This window comes from Ambystoma mexicanum, chromosome 10 (assembly GCF_040938575.1).
Source record: "Ambystoma mexicanum isolate Mex_15411 chromosome 10, UKY_AmexF1_1, whole genome shotgun sequence".
In the NCBI taxonomy this organism is placed as follows: Eukaryota; Metazoa; Chordata; class Amphibia; order Caudata; family Ambystomatidae; genus Ambystoma; species Ambystoma mexicanum.
This window is the reverse complement of record NC_090932.1, coordinates 135,491,254-135,513,647: the sequence shown is the minus strand read 5'-3', so window position 1 is coordinate 135,513,647 and position 22,394 is coordinate 135,491,254. Positions and strand designations below refer to the sequence as shown.

The 22,394-nt window shown below is 43.3% G+C and overlaps 1 protein-coding gene across 4 annotated transcripts in view; it reads right to left on the bottom strand.

Moving 5' to 3' along the window:
* The window catches only part of ZMAT4 (zinc finger matrin-type 4), a 2,593,958-nt gene extending 2,574,137 nt beyond the window's left edge, over positions 1–19,821 (bottom strand). For all 4 annotated transcript variants that reach the window (XM_069617629.1, XM_069617626.1, XM_069617628.1 and 1 more), the window contains exon 1: positions 19,657–19,821. The gene's annotated coding sequence lies outside the window, so the exon portion shown is untranslated. The remainder of the gene's footprint in view (positions 1–19,656) is intronic.
* Between the last annotated feature and the right edge of the window lie 2,573 nt (positions 19,822–22,394).

Sequence of the window (22,394 nt, the reverse complement as noted above, 5' to 3'; positions counted from 1 at the left end):
CAGTTCTAGAAATCTGCGGAAAGTTACCCATGAGGCTTTCCATGCTTTGGTTTTTCCACTATCACCTTCTCTTGAAGAGAAGATGCCTCTCAGAGATTTTATATCTGCCATCAGATTAGCTGCAGATCAAGCATTTGAGACACTTGCTCCTATTAAATCCTCATATAAAAAGATTACCTACACCGAACACACCATTTACACCTGAGTTTGCTTAGGCTCATGCTCACAAACGGCAATTAGAACATATACGGCACAATCACCCGTCAGAGCTAAATCTTACAAACTTGTGGTCAGGCGGTTTAAAACCCTTATCCATAAGGCTAAGGAGGCATCTTAATTCCCAGATCTCAAAAACTAAATCTCGGGTTAAGGAGCTCTTTTCAATTTGACAAGAATTGAAAGGCTGCGCCTCTACTACTTCTACTGCTGTGGACAATTCCTGATGCCAACATATCCATGACAGTTTCATTAATAAAACTTTTAGACATCGAGGGATTATTAATGCTCAGCCAAAGGCACTACTTACCCAGGTGATTCCTATTACAAATGAGGCGGAACTGATCACTGACTCCCCCACTTTCACTTTTAACATAGTGTCTATGGATGAGGTCATTGATGTGGTCTGTAAGCTTAAACCCACCTCCTTCAAAGGATACATCTTTCCTGCATCTTTGTTTCAAGAATTCATCTTGACTCTTGCCCCATGGGTAACCAGATTTATAAATCGGTCTTTTCAAGAGTCTTATGTCCTGGAAACATTAAGGAGGAGTCGGTAACACCTCTGCTGATAAAGGATAACCTAGATCCAGCAGAAGCTAGTAATTATCGACCAATAACCAATGCTCCCTTCATTTTGAAAATATTGCATAACATTGGGTATATACACTATCAGGCATTTCGTGGAGAACTACGATATATTAGCCGCTCAGCAATCTGGATTCCGCCCGAATCACCAGATTGAGTCTGCGCTGCTTGAGTTAAAATCACACATTGCAAGTATTGTAGATGAGGGTAACACAGAATTACTGTTGTGATTAAATCTCTCTGTCGCTTGTCGATCATCAACTCCTGGCAGACAGATTGCCTTCAGTTGGCAGATGTTCAAAAGAGGCAACTGCCTGGTTCAAATCTTTTTTGGGTCCCAGAAGCATGAGTGTTACCAAGGACAATGCCTTCTCTAACAGCTCGATTTTAACATGCAGCGTGCCTCAGGGGTCTTGTCTTTCGCCTCTGCTTTTTAATGTTTACTCTCGACTTTTATGTGACCTTCTCTCACCTAGGGGCATATACTTTGCCAGTTATGTCGATGTAACGCAGTATTGTTATTATGCTATCAGGTGTTTATAGTGAAGACTTGGAGCTTATCAATCATATATTTCTACAAATCCAGAACTGGATGGCTTTGAACTCTTTGGCCCTCAATAACCAAAACAGAGTTGCTTTCTTTGGGAACTCAACATCGTTTAAAGATACTTTATGTTAGCTATGAGAAATGTATGACTGGCCAACACAATGTCCAGGTTTCTAAGACTGTCAAGACTTTGGGGGTCTTTTTTGACCCTCAATTGTCATTCAAACGGCAGACTAGTTACTTAAAATCTTCTTGCTGCATTTTTATAGTGTTACTCTGGCAGATTCAGCCTTTCCTGTCCAAAGAAAATGTTGCCATGATTGCAGCAGCTATTGTGAATTTATTTTTATTTTTTATTGTGTTTGGTTTACAACGAACCTTTACAAAAATGGCATTTACTTCCATTACAATACTACATAAAATCATTACATTCAATACATTAGGAAAAAAGAAAATGACTAATATAAAAACAATACCTAAAACAATAAGATTGATAAGAGCCAGTAATGCCTTTAAAAGAATTTACACCCTCTAGCAAGAGGTTATCTCTTGTTTATAACTTCTATCATATAGCTGAATGTCAATCCGATCTCTTCCTGTTCATATAAAGGTTAAGTCCATAATTAGAGGGGCAAGGTTTAAAATTCATTACTTGATTAGTTGTGTTTCATCGATAAAAATCAGTAACACTTAAGAAGGTTACACCATAGTCATTTTAGCCTAAACTTAGCTAAGACAGTATCTAACTGTAACTCAAATACTAAAACACATACAATTTGCTTTTACATCATAAAACATATACCAAACAATCACAAAAACCAATGGATCATCTAAGATGCATTTTGTTTTATCAAGTTACAATTACAGTTAACAAATACTAACGCACACGTAATTAAGCTTAACATCAAAATACATTCTGCAGTTCGGTCACCAAATATAAAACAATGCATGGTCTAAGAGCCTTTCATCATGTCAGTACATTTGCAGTTGATCATTACTAACCACACAACCAAGGTGATTGTTACATTTTTTCTTTAGATCTGTTATTCCTTACTTAATGAAGTTACTGAACCATTGTCTCCATCTTTCCTAGTACGTTGTGCTCAATGGTGGCCAAGAACGTTACAAACTTTAATATCAATATTTGGCTATCGCCCCACATACATCAACTCCATATCGATTTCCTTAAGAGCTCTGATTTGGTAATAAGGTAGATATCAAATATTCTAAGCCTATTATCCGCAAAGTGATCGCAATACATGACAAGATATTTTAATGTTTCAATCTCATGCATTTTAGTACACAAACGACATTTCCTCGTATCAGTATTCACAATTTTGTTGTCCCAATATTGAACTCTTTCATTTGGGGGTAATTGATTCAGTTTATAGCGCATATAACATTTGTCTCGATTTATAGCAGGGGAATTTCATTATGTACATTGATCTTTCACCCCATTTCCTAATACATTTTCGGTATTCAGAATAGGAATTATAGCTGCAGACTTTATCACACAGCATACACCATTGATATAGATCCGAGTGCTCAGCCTTCCTCAAAACCTGAGACACCCTTTGCCTTGAGGGAAGTAACCATACCAGAGGTCATACGCATTATGAAGTAGATAAAACCGTCACTGTGCAAGGGTGACATCCGCCCAGCAAGCATAATCAAGGACTGTGCTGAATCTCTAGCTCCCTTCATTACGGCCTTTATTAATGCCTCATTCACCAACGGCACTGTCCTCTCTGCCCTCAAGGAAGCATGGGTCTGACCTTTGTTAAAAAAAACACTCTGGACCCAGACTCACCAAACAACTACAGACCCATCACCACTGTTCCATTCTTGCTGAAAATCTTACATAAGGCCGCTCATCTACAGATAAGTCCTACCTGGAAATGCGCAACATCCTGGGGAAAAGGCAATCTGGCTTTCGCCCTCGACACGGCACAGAGTCAGCTCTGCTAGACTTAAAAAATCAGCTTCTAGGAAACATGGACAAGGGCAAGTCTGCACTCCTTCTGCTCCTCGACTTGTCAGCAGCATTTGATGGATCACAAGACCCTAGGAAAGCACCTTACAGATGCAGCACATTTCTCCCATGAAGCCACCAAGTGGATAAACCTTCTTCTTGGAGGGCCGAGCCTTGAGGGTCTTCTCAGACCAGGCATTAGCCAATCCATCACCCATTGCTTGTGGAGTGCCACAAGGCTCATGCACATCTCCCACCCTCTATAACCTATTCACCCTGCCTCTATTCAATGACCTAGAAGAATTTGGCATAACTTTCACCAATTATGCCGATGATACACAGATTCTTCTCCCACTATGTGGTGAGTATGAACAAGACCTCAAAACACTACAGAAGACATACGCAATCATCCAGGCATGAATGGCGGCTAACGGCCTTTGTCTCAATGGGGACAAAACGGAAAGCCTACTGGTAGGCCCCAAAGAGACCATCAACAAACTGGACAGCAAATACTGTAACTTCACCATAGAGAACACTGTAATCACAGTCTCTGCTGCAGTAAAAACACTGGGGGTATACCTGGACTCGACCCTATCCATGGATAGACAAGTTAGCTATATCTCATCATCAGTAGCACTCACAACTAAAATCATTAATGCCGTAAAACCCCACCTCTCCTCCAAAGATTGTCTCAATATTGCCAGAGCTACCATAGGCGCAAAACTGGACTATTGCAATGTCCTCCTCCTAGGTACCTCTGCCAAAAACATGAACAAATTGCAAATCACGCAAAACAATGCTATCAGAGCCGCTCTTACTATCTCCAGGAGAGAGCATATCTCTCAAGCCAGAAAAGACGCCCACTGGCTCCCGATCAGAGAACGTATACTGTTCAAAGCACTCACCATTACTCATAGATGTGTTTCTCAGGCTGCACCCCCCTACCTAGCAGAACAAATTCATCAAGCCCAATCCCACAGGCCTATACATGACTTATACTCACACCAACTCACGGTCCCTGCTTTCGAAAGAGCCAAAGCAGGGGGGTCCAGCTTTGAAATCCTAGCTCAGACAGCCTGGAATTCACTACAACTCAACCTTGGGAAAGAAACGTCCCTCATGGCTTTCAGAAAAGCACTGAAAACCAATATTTTCAAGTAGACTACACCTTCTCTGTCATTACCCAATATCCATGTAACACGTATAATGTGTCTGAGATGTAATTATGTAAGACTGTACATATGACCGTTGTCCATGTTAACCTGTACCCAAGTGCATATTCTGTAACCGCGCCACGATGCCTGAGGGCAGTTGTGCACATTATAGATGGAAATAAATAAATAAATCTTTGGAATTTGCGTTTAGTAGCAAGGCAATCTCGCACATAGATCTTTGATGGATAACATACAAGCCTTTAGTATACAATTGAACTTGTTTGTTAGCGGTACCATAGAGGGCACTTTGGCTTCAATGACCATAAAATGAAGCTCCTCATACATGGAGTTTCTAGGCGGCTCTATGATTTTGGCGTAGTTGTTCATCAAATGCCAATTCCATTTAGCAGAGAGCGGCAGGAGCCCAAGCTCGTGACATATGAGTGCATTAGGTATTAAGTTGCCAAATCCAATGCAGATTTCCATAATCTACCTTGTAGCATAGGAAGGAAGGAATCCATCTCAATTAAGCAGATATTGAGACCATAAAGAATAATGGGCACTACTTTTAACAAATAGAATTGGATGAGTGGTAACAAAGAAAATCTACAGTATCTCTGCAGAATAATTTTCATTTGAGAGGTAAGGGGTTTGATTTTTATTATGCAAGGTCTCTTTCTACATTTCTGCAGAGTACTTATCTGTAAGTGTTTAACCAAGATAACATATAGTAGGAGAATACTAAATAGGAATTTCATCGAGGGTCTAGTCAAACCTCGATGTTCTCCATTTAGCATCTGCAAAAATAATGATGTGACTTTTGATAGGATTTGCTTTCAGATTGTGGTTCCGGGCAACACATGTGAATAAATTCAGTTTGTTTTGGAGCCCGCATGGAGTCCCATCGAAAAACAACAGGTCATCCGCAAATCCATTCCAATTAACAATCAATTTACAGGGTACATGTTAGCACTATGCCAAGAAGTGTCAAGATCGGACATATAAAGATTAAAAAGGACTGCTGCCAAATTGCAGTCCTGTTTAACGCCAATTTGTGTTGGAAGTGGATCTGTGAGTGCCCCTTCTCTATTCAGTCTGATAATGTAATTAGTATATGGAATTGCAAATTGGACGACTGCAACAGTCTTCTAATTAGCACCTCTCAGGCAAATATCAAGTCTCTGCAGGTCATTCAGAATAGTGCCGTGCACATCTCTGAAGCCAGGCAGAGTCTTCACTGGCTTCCTATCCAACAAAGGCTACAGCACAAGGCATCAACTACTGTGTTTAAATGCCTTCATGGTGAAGCTCCATCTTACCGTTTGCTTGGTACAGCCTCTCTCTTCACTGAAGAAAATTGGCGGTGCTAGCTTTAATCTCTGGGACCCTTCCTTATGGAACTCAATGCCTAAACATCTTGCGGAAAGTGGCTAAATGGCTATTTTTAAGAAGCGCCTAAAAAACTTTCCTGTTTGATGCGGGACATGGGTAACTCATTATGATGCCTTTGATATCCACCTTCTGCATATGCTTACTCATTAATAACATCTACTGATATTTCTGGCTTTCGAGGGTGGTCTTTAGCCCTCCCCTTTCACTTTTCTGGCTTGTTTTACCATGTCTATCGGTCTCTCTCTTGTGAGTGCCCTGAGGCCTGCGGGTTAGTGGTGCAATACAAAACCTCAGATAGATAGTGTGGCCTTTGCTTGTTTGCACACCTGAAGTGGCCCCCGACACCATGAGGTGAGGCTCTCTGGACTATGCCTACACTGTCTACTTCTAAGATGTAACCAAGTCTATTTGTGCTTGTGCCTTCTTGTCTGTACTCTGCACTTACTTTAACTAGCACCTAGATGTCCATGGGCTTTGTGTGCTGCTATAAATGTGAAAATAAATAAATAGATGGTGTTCTCACTTGGGGATACTGGCACATATTGGTGCAGCCAGCAAGGACGTTTCCTTACAACAGTGTTAGTGGCTAGATGTGAAAAGGAAACATGTTGGTGTTCCTACTTTGGGAGACTGACACATTCTGACTTATCCAACACAGACAGATTTTCTTACAGATGCTTTACTAGTTACATGGGCAAATCAAACAAGAGGGTGTTTATGTGTGGGGATGTGTACAGGCTTTCTTCTAGTGGTTCTTCTGGTAATATGTCGAAGCAAACTGGAGGTTATTCGTAAGTGGGGATATTTAGCATTTATTGGTGCAGCCAGTGTGGGCATATTTTCTTTGAATGTTATTATTTGCTACAGGGCAGCCAAATATTAGGCTGTACATATGTGGGGGTACTGACAGATATATGCACAGCCAGAAAGGAGATCTTTTCATGCAGTGGCATTACTGGGATTATGAGCAAACCAAAAAGGGTGGCGTCCTGATATGCCATATATTTTACTGTGGCATGCTAATATGCATTTGCTTATAGACAATATGGGCATGTGTTGTACAAGGCCATGCTGGATTATATTGGCTAGAGAGGCATCATCCAGAAAATGGGATGCAGTAAAAGTACAGGAGCTGATATTTGTGTTTCCTTTTCCTGGGCGTGTTCTGTTGGTGGGTGAAAAATATTAAAATGTTGGGTACAGTTCTCTATGCACATGCCTGGAAAGCAGTAGTCATCCATTTCAAAAGTCTTCTTGCAGATAGGTCAGAGACAAGGTAGGTATCCCAAATCTGTAGCACTTTGCAGTGACTAATTCAAAGCTTGGAAGTGTACTTTCTAGGAATCTGGTTTTATTAATTAACTTTTCATGGTTTATGTGAATGCTGCCAGTACCAAATCTGCACATCGAAGTTCTTGTTGTTGACAAGAGCTGTTTTGCACCTCCTTGCATCTCAGTATGTCTTCCTCTTTTAGGTGGTTGCAGTTGTTAGCCACTGCTCTTTCAGTGAGGTCACTGATGATGTCATAAGTGATGTCATGAGTGATCCTGTCGCTGTGGTCTAAGGGCCCGATTCATGGAATTAACTGTGCAGAAAATAGGGTATTTGTGTGAGCATCTGCGCACACACCTGCCTACGTCGATTCATGGAATCGGATGCACTGTACTTTTCCTGGACTTGTGTGGAGTTTGCGCTGGCTCAGCATGTCTGTGTGGGCCATCGAGGGCCTTGCACGAGACTCCACACAAAGAGTGGGCATGGCTTGCGCAGAGGGATGAGAAGTGGGTGGAACACCAAAAATTGGGAAGAACTTGCGAAAAAGATGGCGTTCCGAGGGCAGGCCTGCAGGCAGTCCACTGCATGCCCAAGGCCGGCAGCCCACTGCATGCCCAAAATTGCGTGGCACAAGACATATTCATGGATTCAATCGCGCAAAGTCTCAACTGGGAAATAGCCATGCAAGTCCTTCATACGATCCTCCACCCGAAGCCAGACGTAAGTACACTTGCGCGTAGGATTTGCAGCACGTAGGTGGGGTTGCATATTGGATTTTGGGGTGCGTGTACTCATTCGGGGTTCTGATGTAACTTAGAGGTGCGCGTAAGCAGTGTAACGGGGTGCAGGAACTGTTTACGGGGGTTTGCACGCAGATACCATGAGTTATTGCCGAGTTATGATTTCTTATACGCATGTTGTCGGGGTGCCGGATACAGTTACGGGGGACCCCGCACTGGGTCCCTGAGTCGCATGCCTGCTTACGGGGGACCCCAATTACTGTTTGAAGGGTGTGCTTATTCGCGCCCGTGGGAGCGCGCAAAGGTAGCTGATCTGGCACTTTATTCTTTGTAGGTGGGCACGTCGGGGGCGTCCCAGGTGCGAATTGCAAATACAATTACTTTGCACTGTATATTCCATGAATACGCGGGGCATGCATTTTTCTTTCTGCGCGCAGGCTCCCACACTGTCCTTCTCGACAATTCATATTTCCATGAATCGGGCACTTAGACCGCAACAATGCGGTGGGTTAAGGTGCCATACCTTCTAGTACTTAGTATCTGCTGTTCAGAGGTTTTATTGTGTTCAACTGGCACCTCAATGTTACTGCAATTCATGTTTTTCTATAATTGAATTTGAGGGGTTTATTTCCTTGAACTTGTGTTTTCTCTATCTCTCCTTTCCCCCTCTCTCCGCCCCCCCACCCGCCCTCTGATCCTCTCCCTCCCTTCCTCTCTCTCAAAGGTTTGGGGACACAGCCCCCATTAAAACAAGTCCCAGGGTTTTCACATTCCAGATCGGTCTGAACCCATTGCTTCCCATCATCTACGCTTTTCACAGCAAAAATACTTAAACTGCTCCATAACTCTGTGCTGAGAAGCAGGCCGACTTCTGCGCGAGGCGCTCTCCGCCAGTATAATCGTTGAAAAACAATGCTTGTGATTCATGTTGTTTTACACCAATCAGTTCAACCTCGTTGTGCATGTAAGCAGCTCCAATCTAGTGTGCAGATAAACCCATTATGGACTCCTCGCTAATTAATACTGCCTCGTCAGCATCTTCAGGGTCAGTGAAGTGCAGAGTGAAACTGAACTGCGCTGCTCTCTAAGGGCATTCGAGGTAACGCACTTGATAAACCAACAGAGCTTTTCCCAATCACGCCTGCCCTGGAACGCTTCAGCTAAAGCCCCGAAATACATAGCTCTCCTCCTTTCTGTAATGCAGCCTCCGCACACGGCAGCATGACCGCCGAGCGTGGCCCATCTGTGGCTGCTGTGAGAGGAGACCATTGAGGGTTGGAGGCAATGCGTGGCCTCGAATGAATCATTTAATGAATCAATCAATTGATGCAGACTGACTGCGGGCTTCATTGTCTCAAGACGCCGGCCTGAGTCTGCAGAGGATTCAGGAAGGACTTGTTTGGTAGAATAGAACAATAACATGTAAAGAGCCCAGGGTGATAGAAATAAACCCGTTTCAGAAAGTGTGTGCCGATGTCTTGCGTTGTGACAGTGCTTGATCACCTGCGAATCCCATAGCATAAGATCAAGGGATGTAGAAGCCGCAGGAACTAAACAATGAAAATAAAACAAATGCTTGCCTCCAAATAGAACTTTTTGAGCGCCTTTGATGTTTTTTCTGCTTTTGGTTTGATACATTGAGATGTGCTGAAGTCCATTTACTTAAAGGTCATTCTAAATCGGTTGATCTAAACGATCCTTTCAAATCTTCTTGGATAAAGAGGAAAATCTAAGTGGACACTTATGGGCCATGTCTCGGGTCACTTCATGAGAAGTCTAGACGGAAGGTGTCTTCTCTTGTTGATACGTTGGCATCAATTCAGTGGAAAGGTAAGGCAACGAACCGTGTTGCCTACACGCAGAAAAACCATATCAAACTGCCTGTGGTCGCCAAGAACTCTGTGCTGTGGGACCTGCCGAGGAGAGGACTGATGCATCAGCCTTGGGGAAGGGATGATTTCTTTTCCTAAGCTTATATACACTTGAAAAATTGCAGAAGTCGTCACGTGTCGCACTTTCTGGAAGGGACCTCTAACTTTTCCTCTATATTTGAAAGCCTGATTGAGCTTGCATGGTTCTAATAACTCTCTTGCCTGCCCTACCAAAGGTACCTTATAAACTGTTGCGTTTTATATTGCGTGTCTGATAATTAATTGGTTCCAGGAGTTAAGTTTGGGTTGCAGACCATGTGTGGAAGTATGTGCCATTGCTTTATAATCTCGCCTGTTTCTAGGGAGTCTATGTGACATGGTATTGTTTCTTTGTGGCATTGGGCAGGGACTACATGTCAGTAAAAAGAGAGCGACTCCTGGAATGAATACAATTGCTCATAAGTGATCATGAGAGTCTGATGTTAATTAAACCAGGTTTTGAAGACCCTTTAGTAAGAATAGTGGTGGACGGCAATTTTAATGGAAAGTTACAGCCAGTGAGCTCAGGCAAGGATGTGATATGTACGATCAGTTATTTCACATTAAAGTTTGCTTTGTTCCAGGAAGGTGTGCTGGTGTATCGTGAAGAATTCTCTTATTGACTCAACTTTTACTGATTTACAATGTCAAATCACATTGCATTCTTCTGCAGGGGTAATGGTATTTCTGTGCACAAACAAACCATGGTAATGGTCAGCACATTTCCCCAAAACGTGTGTTAGTTTCCGAGTACAAATACCAGATTTGATGTTCACACCATTCCTCTAATGAATAGCACATATACAATTGATGGTGAGTCCGGCAGAGCATGTATTGAGAGGTCTACTTGAATTCAATCCCTCCTAAGCACTGCTACCAAACGACTCACACAAATAGGCTTACCTTGCAAAGGTGACCCCTATTTTGCATTATGGTTCCCTAATTTGGCACTGTCCACAAAGCCAGCTCTAATCTGTTCTAGGAGCTGGTTTCCTGGGATTTGCCTAAAGCCACTCCAACATCTGTTACCATTTCACTTGTGTGAGCTCAGTATATGGCGGTGCAGGTTATGGTTCAATGTCTGACATGGGTGTTGCTGATAAGATCTACCACTACTGATGGTGTTATGAGCAATAGGCCTGTCAATTGGCACCATGGGTTATTGATTACTGCTTTTTGGAACACGAATGTGATACAAGTACTTGAGTTGCAGCAAAGGAAATAGTTATTCAGGGAAGGTTGTGCATATACTAGGAAGAACTTCCTGAAGTAACAGCTAAACAAAACTGCAGAAATGGCACCTGAAGTGCAGTAACAAAATACCCCTACATTATCATGTACAAGAATGCTAAATGTTCCTCTGCGCTGGGAAAAGCTGCTGTCTAGTTCATGCAAGGTCACGATGAAACTGGACCCAGAGGGAACAAGCACTGCAATTCAGAATGTAGCAGCATTATTTTTTTTATTGTGTTTATCTTCTTACAAAACTTTTTACACATAAAATCAGTCCTTTTAATTCATCAATTTTCCACAGATTCATTAAGGTTGGTAAATGGCTATGTTCTTAACTGAGTCCTTCTTTGGCCTAATTGTATCAGCATTTGTACAGGGACAATGTTTGGTCCCATGAGGGATTTCTGACAAGTGTACTTCCTAATTTCAAATATGTATTCTTACTAGGAAGTCTTGTCCAGGAGTAAACATCTGAGCTGCTGCATCAATGGCTTATGGTGCCAAAATTAATGATGGTGTCAACCAAAAGAAAAACAGTATGAGTTTGTATTTGTTATCTCAATTTGGTAATCTCTATCTTTACTATATGGGTGTGGGCTGGCATGATTAATCAAAGAGAGAAACTCAAATGGTCTGTAGGACCAAAAGATATCGGGTGAGTTAAACAATTTGAATATCTGGGAGTCACACTTAATAACAGCTCTGTCCAGACCCTGATGCAGACAACTCTTGTGGAGAAAGCAAAAGCATTGGTCAGCCAAGCAAGGATAATGGACAAGAGATATGGGCGCTTCTCTTTGGTACCAACAGTCAACTTCTACAAGGCAAAAGTAGTCCCTTCATTAACTTATGGAGCAGAGGCCAAGCCGGAACTCCTTGTAAAAACATGGCCAAGGCTCAAGGGCCTATCCTGGTCGAGAACATTAGGCCTCCCAAACTCTACTGCAATATCGATCATAAACAGCGAATGAAGTCTTCCTTTACTGTACGTTGTAGTAGAATGGGATAGTGTGGTGCTATTTTGCAAAATCATATCTCCGACCAGTCCTGAAATATTCAAGATCATCAACAAGGAACTGGTGTGTGGGTCAAGCAAATTGCTGACCAACTGGAGGAAAATAAATCAGGTCCAAACTGGATGAACTTTGCTGTACCGAATTAGACCTTAAGTCCAATCCGTCCAGAGTAAAAGGGAAGCTAATGGAATGCGATTGGATTAGGACTCTTGCCATGGCCTCTTCCTATAAGCTACTCCCAGGTTACCTGCTAGAGTTCCCTAGCAGAGTATGCCGAGATAGCTTTTTGAAAATGCAGCTAAACCTGATCCCCACTAATGAGATCAATGCAATATGGGAGAAATCGGAGCAAAATAAATGTAGGTTTTGTAACACTCCAAATCAGATGGAAACCCCAAAGCAACTATTGATCTACTGCCCTGACTTAAATGGGGAAGGGAAAAGTCTTTTTGCACCCCACGTCTCTCAATTTCAGACATACAATGAGAAAGACTGGTGGGTGAAGCTGATGAATGGGGATAAAACAACTCTAGGGATAGCTGCAGTGTCGCTCATACAGAGAATTCTTCCTCAATGGGCAGACGAACCTGTGATACATATTTTGGCAGGATAAGATTTGAGAACCCAATCCCGGTGCGGAAGGAAGATTTTCTTGTTTCTTTTTTCATCTTCTTCCTTTTCTTTTTCGCTTTTCTTTTTCTTTTGTGCTCTCTTTCTCTCCCTTGCCTTGGGAAATAATTGGACCAAACCAGGATGACAGGAAAAGTCTAAACCTACAAAAAGGGACTAAATGAAAAGTTGGAAAGATGTGTACGTTTGTTTGTAAACATTGTAATAAATGAAATCAAATTTTAAAAAAATAATAATAAGCAAGTGATGTTATGCAACATGGTTTTGAGATGGATGAAGTTCACAGCTTGTGTTAAATTATTATCCACGGTGATCACATTATTGTGCTACTGGAACTGTGATCAGCACAGTCATTCATTTGTAGCAAGAAATGTAAACAGAAAATAAACTGAAATAATATTCTGCAGGTTAACTGACAACCTTTTCAATGTTTGTAATGAAACTATCTACAGAATTGAACCCAGGGCCGTTTCACTGACACCTAACACCATCACGGTGCAGCTTTTTGTTTCATACTGCACAATTGCATCAGTGCAATAATTTACTGTAGCAAAATGGGTGGTTTTACAGCACTTTTGCATCGTGCAAGTGGAAATTGCACCCGAGCAAAAATTCTCGATATGGAAAAATCATAAACTTTCTCTACATTTTTTCACCAGTTAAAAGGACTTGAACAAATGTTGCCCTTCTTCAAAACCGCATTGAACAATACATTGTTTGCACTAAGGCAATGTTTGACTTAAAACTAACTGCACTTGCACCTGGGCACTGTTTCTGTAAAACTGCTCACAATATTTTCTCGGGTAAAATTGTTTACACAAACACAAACATTGAAGCGCACAGGAAAGATTTTGCAATACAAGTCTGCATGCCGGTCTGGAAATCCGTGTAAGTTTAGGATACTCATCGACTCAGTTTCATTGAGGCAGAAAATGACATGGGCAAGTAAAATCAATCAGGGCCAAGCTCTTAACATGTTTTCTTCAATCCCTGCTAGTTTCTTCAGGTTTCCCCTGGCAAAGTGGAGAACGGAGCAGAAATATGCTCTGTGCAGAATCCCCATTCTGTTAGGGGAACCTTGCGCTGTCTCCGCCCTCATCTAATTTCGGAGTTGGCATAAAGGCTTGAATGTCTATGGAATTGTACCTGCTTTCACCAATTGAAAAATTTAAGGTGAATGTCATGTGCATACATGGTGGTGACCATAACCAATCATTTGCCCGACATCATGGTAAATAGCTTTAACTTTGAAATTAGATAGAATCCCGTGCCTTGGAGAAACCCCAGTCGGGATATGAACAAAATCCTCTGTAATGGCCTGCATAGGTGAATGCGGACAATGCAGTCTTCCGATCTGACTGATTTGCCATACAACTTTGTTATCTGATTGCTCTTTGCATTCCGTGAGTGGTTGTTTTGAATTTTTCATTATACGGATAGGTCCACCAGGCACACATGAACAGTGCTGACATCTAAAATGTAAGGAATGCCTACAGTTGTCACACATGAGAAGGAACCACGTGCACGGCATGCTATTAAACTTTTACTTCGATTCCCTGCCATTCTGTGAAATCCCAAACATGTTTTAAAGAAAATAATAAAATTAGTCTTTAACCGCAGACAAACAAAGACAAATGCTTGATCACTCGTGCCCGCGTCTAATACCGGAATAACTTGGTGCGGTACACAATGAAACACATTCTAGAAACAGATTTGAATCAACTTCCCGGTAATGCGCTTATCTTATGAATAATTTGCTAAACACATTGTTAAATATTCTGTAACTCAAAGTGGTAATCCTCAATATAGAGTTCTTTAATTGAATTGTTAAATCCTCAGATCTTGCCGACACGTGTTTCGACCTCTGGTCGTTTTCAAGGCATTGATATGTACAGAAAAGTCAGTGTTGCCATGTGGAACGTTATACCCGAGCAGGACGACACTTCAATCGGGAGGTCTGTATTTAGAAATAGATGCTGATATTAATAATTTGCGATTCTGTGGAGCAGATCTGATATCTATCCAAGATATTTACTAGAACAGTGAACAAAGTATTCCAAAATCAGGAGGACAGAGATCAAACACTGACAAGTCTGTACATATCAATGCCTTGAAAATGACCAGAGGTCGAAACATGTGTCGGCAAGATCTGAGGATTTAACAATTAAACAACTTTATATTGAGGATTACTGCTTTGAGTTACAGTTTATTTAACAATGTGTTTAGCAAATTATTTATAAGATAAGCGCATTACCGGGAAAGTGATTCAAATCTATTGCATAGTCAATAGATTTAGGGGTAAATCTCTACTTTCCTAGGTTTGCAGCTTCTGTTCAGCCATACAAGGTCTTCAATCTAAAAATAACCCAAGCGCCTTTGCGGTCCAATTTGCTCTGCCAAACCTTTTTGTACATTCTAAAAACAGTTGAGCAACAAAAAAGAAGCAGAACTTGTGAGCAACAGACATATGGAATGGACACGTGTGTTGCTTTGTAAAGCCATTAAGCGTTGGCATAGTTAAAGGTTGGAAAGATGGGAGTGTTGTTGGTAATTGCCTTGAGACTTTTGTGTCCTCACAGAGGGCCGAAAACATACCACACTTTGGACCTGATTCGCAGAGCATTTTCCAATGGGGTTTGCCATTATAAAATGCTTCTCTGAATTAGGCCTTGTGTTTCCTCGGTCATGGCAGATGTAGGTAAGGAAGCACATTTCTGCTGCTCTACTACCAGTGTCTCAAAAGAGCAGTTAGTAAGTTTAAAATCTGTGAAACTCACGGGAAAACAGCTACAACGGTACCACGGGATATGATCCAGCAAAAACCAGGCTCGTACTGGCGTATAGAGCAATGCCTGAAACAAAAATGCAAAAATGCTAGTGTGGTCCAGTTTTGTGGGTCAAAGCAGCACTTTTTTAGCTAGTCGGCCAGTTTGTTGATTTACTTCACTATGCGGCTAGTAGTTTTGACCAGAGTTACTGAATAAATATTCTTTAAAATGCACAATCTGCATTACATTTGATCAAACAACCCCTCCTTTGGTACTACTCAAACAGTCTGTCACAAAAGGAATGAATTGGCATTTGCCACAGTTGTATGTCCTATGCCCTGGTCCGACCCTTGCAAGAATTTAATCAAGAGTGGATCTGCCTTTGTAGCCATACATTGTATCCCCTTCGTATAACCTGATGGACTCTCCCTACGCGTCTTTCCAGGTTTACTGGTATTAGTCTCTGCTCCTACTTGTGTCCATATTAGTTTAACGTTGGGGTTCATCTCCCCGTTGCTTTTCAGCTAAGTTTAAGCTCTATAAAGCCCTGCACATAGACACACACACACACATCCAGAGACTTAGCATTGCAGCGGCCTCCAGATGAAGAGTTATAACTTGGCAAGCAGTCAGAGCTCCGATGGTTCTGCAGCCGATTCGGAAAATGAATTGGAAATATTCTTGTGGAGTTTTCTGAATTACCTTTTTAACATTTTTATTATCAGGTATAGGCAAGGATTGCCTCATCTCTAAAAGGGAAGTGGCCAGAAGAGAGACATTAAACTGAAAGTTATTATAAATGTTTGGACTGCAGCTGCGGATGTGAAACTCTTTACATCCACCCCAGCTTATGCATTCCACTCTGCACACGAGTGTAGTATTCCCTGTGAACTGTTAGAGTGGCAACTTGTGGTGGTTGCTGCATGTCAAGGATAGTGGCATGGGTAATGCGGGACATTAGAGCGACACCCTGCAAGGTGTTGTGTGGTTGCTCCACTGCTGCAATGGCACCTGCTGTAATTCTGCATGTTTCTGCCCACTAATGCTTTGGGTTCTTTTATTGCTCATGTTAATGTATGTTATTTGGCATATGTACAGTGCCACGCTGCTATCCTGGTGGCAGTCTTTCCTCAATGGTGAGGAAAAAAGTCAAACATGCTAGAATCTTGGGATCCTTGACTGGCATAAAGTGCACACTTAGCTGGGAATCAACAGAGCGGTATCCAGTCATTGCATCTAAAACAAAGCACTGACAAACCATACCATTGAAAGAAAAGCATCGAAAAAACCATTGAATGCATTTTTTTCAATGACAAAGGGTTTAGTGTAGTAAAAATGTGTTTTAAAGCATTAAAAAGGGGGTTTGGGGAAACCCCCCTATAATTTTCTTTCTTTTTTAAATGCATTCAATGTTTTTTTTTAGCTGCTTTGGTGTAAATGCTATGGTTTGTCGATGCTATCACTAGCAACCAACAGAATACTGTGCATAAAGGACACACCAAAGGTTTACATGTAATGGTGTGCGGGTAGCAGAGGACCTGCGATGGACTCTGGCCAAGGTCAAAAGCCAATGGAGGTCATTACGACCTTGGAGGTAGCCATGTCGCTATTTGCGGCATGGCTACCCCATTTTGGGTACCAGGTTCCAAGGTCGGAATGGCCCGGTATTTCCCCATTCAGGGAACCCGGACCCGGTACATCCCCATACCCATTCCGATTTGAGCCCCCATAGGGCTCAATGGGAATGGGAACATGCAAACGTTAATGACGGGCCTGTTGTTAGCATGCTGGGCTGCTCGCAGCACCCGCTAAGGATGCCTGGTTTTACCAGGCGTCCTTACCGTGTCCCGCGAGCAGACCTGGTAATGAGGCGGTAGGGGTTAAACGGGACGGCAGCTCTACCATCCCCGTTAAACCCCTACCACCAGGGTCATAATGACCCCATATGTCTACAGTCATGGAAAACCATTGGCGCAGATGTCCCTTTCTGAACAAGATGTCCTTATTACCTGGCCTCACCAGAGTGGTGTTATAAGGGTCCCATGTTTATAACAAACTTTGAATGAAGACATTTTGGACAAAATAGAACACCAGGACTAATTTATGACAAATGTCAGATTGATGATCAAAAGGTTAGAAATGATGTGAAGGTAAGTTACCTAGACCAGAAAATGGGGTGGTTGACAGCAGAAACAGAGAGAGAGAAAGGACAGAGAGAGTGATAAGCATAATATCAGAATTAGGGACAGAGTAAGATGAAATGTGGTGGACCACCCCTCATCCCATAAAAAGTTATAATATTTTCAGAAATGTGTCCTAGACATGGTGATAGGCGGCCTTCCTCATAAAGCTGCACGACCTCAAAAACTAGTGGTAAACGTAGCGCAACAATGCAATATTCATGTTCAAACTGTGTTTATGAAACCATGATGTATAATCAGGGTTGGACTGGGCATAACATTGACTCGAGCACCAATGAAAAAGTGGCCCACGTTTGCAGATGGCATTTCATTCCTTTTGTGATGGACTGTTCTAATAGTGCCCAGGGGGGAGTTTTTTGATAAAATGTGATGCAAATTGTCTATTTTAAAGAAAATGAATTTCGCAAAACACTGGTCCAACTACTTGTCGCATGGTGAAGTAACTCACCAAACTGGCCCACATTGGACAGAAAAGTGGCCCACTTTGACCAAAGAAACTGGCCCACACTAGCATTTTGGATTTTTGGTTCGGGCATTGCCCTGTTGCCCTTTAGGCCAGTCCGAGCCTGTGTATAATTATAATTGTTCTTTTATAATGTGCTTAATACCAGAGATTGGTTTCTAAGCGCTGGATCAGGATTCAAACCTGTAGTGCTTCCAGGACAAATGCGTGCCCCTGAGCTATCCCCCCTCGCATGCTTTCTCACACTCCGGCGGGTGACAGTAGGGCATCCGACTATGTGCACGGAAGGTGCTCCTACTCCTATGCCTTTTGTGGATTGGGCTGCTCCTATTTATGGGGCAAGTCCCCAACATTTTTGAGGATCTGTCCCTAACGTTCTCTTGGCTCACTCAATACCCGAGTAGACTCGTTTTCTGCCGCCAGTAAGCAAGCAACACACACACACACACACACGCACACGCACACACACACGGGTCTCTTTCCACAACTTAATATGTTTGTTGAACAGCAGTTTGCTCCCTTTGCAGCCCAGGCAGCACTGTACCATGTGACATGGAATGCTTTGCCCAATAGAAAGAACTGTGTGTAATGTGTCACAGAATATACCGAAGTCAGTTGCGTACAACACATGTGCACAGAAATGCTCCGAAACTGAAACACCTGCATCGTTCTTTGGCATAAAAAAGTGATACCTTACCAACATAGCTATAGATTTCACACGCTACACGTGGCAGGTGTATCTTTCCCAGAAAAGGACAATGAGCCACCGGTTTAAAACAAAAAAAATGCCTGAAGCAGTCTGTTTCGAGAGCTTTATAACGAAGATGCGTGTTTCCAACAATACGCGTATCACCCTTTGAAGGTACATAGAACAAAAAACAATACGTGAGGTGCAATTTCCAAAAGGTGCACAACAAGTGCTTAGGAGAATCCGTGGAACAAACATGACACAAGCTCAGCACGGCACATTTCTCCTTTGATCAAACAAAGCACATGGGCCCTCGTGAAGGGGTGCATTTGTTCAGCGCGTGCCAAACTCTGCTCGCGACATGGCACGACTGCTGTTGCATGCCAAGGCTGGGGTCTGCAGTCGTGTTTACAAACAAGAGGCATGGCACGGAGCCGCGCGTCACTGGGTGAGTGCAGCGTGCACAGTGCGGCTTTTAAAACAACAACAGCAGCTCAGTGCCCGCATCCAGAGGCATCTCCTGTGAACCTGGCGGCATTGCCACGGAATGCACCTGCCTTGCACTCTCCAGATCGCCGCCGAGAATCCATCCATCCCCACCGGACCCGCGTACACAATGCGCGTACAGAACGTGCAGAACATAATGCACACCGAACAGTTTTGATTGCCGTTATGTGCATTGATAATCCAAGCCACGCCGTCTCCTTATTTTATCAAATAACTGTGCCCTTGGCCGTGACGGCTGTGCGCAGGAAACTTTGTTTCCCGACCTGAGCGACCCGAAGGACTGCATTTAAATGAATAAATAAATAAATAAATAAATAAAACAGCCGCAACAATGCAACGGAGTTTAACAAGGTACCTTGGAATTGCAGGCTGGCTGTTCCAGCACGAAGCATAATCCGAGCTGGGCGAGTGATGCTGGGAATGGGCAGTAGAGGCTGGTACTTATGGCATCGCATCACAGCTCCCCGCGACCAGATCCGCCAACAGCCGCTCAGGGCGAATGCACTGAAAAGAGATGCAGTTAGTAATGATGAGCTCGAGCTAAAGCCCCGCCCCGGGAGCAGCCGGTTGGCTGCCACTTCTCACCCTCCGTTCGGGATTGGACTGCTCCCGCCTCACTCATTGGAGATGCTACTATTATCCCAGGCATCAGAACATTAATTCGGTGCACCGGTGACAGCCGGTGGGTCTCTGGAATGGCAGGGGGGCAAGAGACAGAGCAATTTGCGAGCTGCCCGACTTCTCTTCCCAGACGCGCACCAACGGCTGAGGGTGAGTTATGACACGGTGGTAGAGCAATTCGTGTTAATTGTGGGCTGTCGAGGAGGAGACACGTTCTAACTGCAAACGGAAGTTGCGAACACGTGCTTTGCCTGTGATGGGTTGGGGCCATTTGAAGAACACACCTGTGAAGAGTGCCCCTTAATATGTTTCGAAATGTACGCATTTTTAACATGTTCTGCTATCTCCGGCTGCGGTATGTACTGCCTTGCACTGCAGTCACCCCGGACAATGCTGCAACAGTATTTTGTGTCCGGTTTTCTTCGGATGAGTAACACAAGTATGCTGCGTCTATTGATTGCTGTATCACATTTGATAAGTAATGCTCTCGTGCTGCACCCTAGCAAGTGTAAGTTGATCTGCCGGGCTCGGTTTTTCCGTTTTTGTAGCATTTTATTTTCCCTTCACACACTTGGGATTTTAAGTGTTAGAATTAAAATAAACAAAACAAGGCTGGGTTGAAATCTGAGGTTCACCGCGCGACGATTTGAGGCCGCTAAACAAGGCAATGGAACGGCGACACCACAAGCAGAAGTGTTCCCCCCTTCGCCCCCCCAAGATCACACAGCACGTTGGAGCAATGAAGCAAGATTTGCGGCTCGGGTCCTATGACTCAGTAGTCGACATTTCAGACAATTTGCGGGAGGTCATGAATGCATGCACTGTGCCTGTGCCTTTCCCACCCAACACGCTTTTAAACAGATGACCCACCCCTCGCCCCGCCCCTATAGGCCGTGCAAAAGGTGTTTTTGTGTTGCATTGCTAAACCCACCGCGTATTTCCTTAATGGTGACCATTGTGATTTAGCACACAGTTCCTCATGGCTTCAGGTTGTTTTCCTCCAGAAGCCAAACACTGAAGCTGGAGATGGAGGCGCAAGCTGTGCAGAGCGGAGCATTCACACCTGACACTAGAAACAGATGCACTGTTGACGAACACATCTATATACAAATATGCTGCTTTGCTTTCAAGTGCGCTGTTGCCGTGTTTCGCACAGCACCGTGATTTAAAGCGTAGGACGGGCATAGTAAACAGTTTGTAAATGCTGTCTATTAATAACGATGCTTCAACATCAACATTACCATCTGGGGACCTGTTCATCAGCACTTGCAACAGAGGCGGTGAATCACAGTGCTGTGCAGGCCAGTGTGCATTGGTTGTTTAAACAAGTGCAGAGAGGGTCCTTGGAATGACCCTCATGTCCCTAATGCAACTGTCAGCCCAAAGGATGAGAAACGCGAGATGCAACTCGCTGTTCGCCAACCACCAGGCACAGATATTCTCTCAGACGACCGTTCAAACCCTATCCAATCGATGGCTTGGAAGAGACAGGTTTCTCATCACTGGATCAAGTTGACAATAAAATCCAGCTGTGCTGACGTCACTTGCGACAACACGACATAGCAGTGTTAGTCACAAAGTAAATTCACACTCCTGCACGAAGTTACGCAGACACACATGCACACATGAAGAACATGCTTACAACGGTCTATAAATAGAGAACAGATACATACACATACTATCAAAAGCTTTTCCTTTCCTCCAGCCAAATGCATAAACGCAAGAAAGAAAAGCATAAATGGACCGAGCTTGCAATCGCTTCATCGCAATTAACCATAAGGAGATACGGGGATGTATAAGGAACCTGTAAGGGCTCGATCAATACTAATCCCTAAGAAGGAAATATTTGAACATATAGGGAAACCATAGAAGGACTGTAGTGAAGTTGCATGAAGCCATAGGCCTCAAAATATGGAAGAAGAGATGCTGACTCTGCAGCACGAAGAACAGAGACAGTATTCGCAGATAAGGACAAGGGCGAGTGGAAAATTCCTGATTTCCGTGGTGATGAGTCACCTGTGAAATACTGAGTAAAATCCTCAATAATTGCAGACCGAAAAACATGTGTTGTCCACCAAACATTGCACCCTGCAGGCTCTCTCCCAGGCTATGTGGCTATTTCAGTGGCAAGAATGGGGACACATATTTCTCAATTATTGCCAACAGGAATGGCTCGGATGGTCTCCAGATACTCTGATGACCTGTGGTATTATTGATATGAACAACCCCTGTCCTCTGGTATACTATTACAAAGTGGTATCAGAGGATGGTTAGCTATGCTTGATTGGTACGAAACCGTCTCTTCTCGTTCCAATGCCTGCAGGGCTGTGAGGTGACCCACGGAGACCGAGAATTACACAGGAGATGCACCCTGTGAAGAGACTGTCAGGAGCCGCCTTGGATAAAATCCTGCCCGCTATCCATGGGATGGCCAGCAGACCAGAAGGGTTGAGTGCCAAGTTGGGGAAGAGC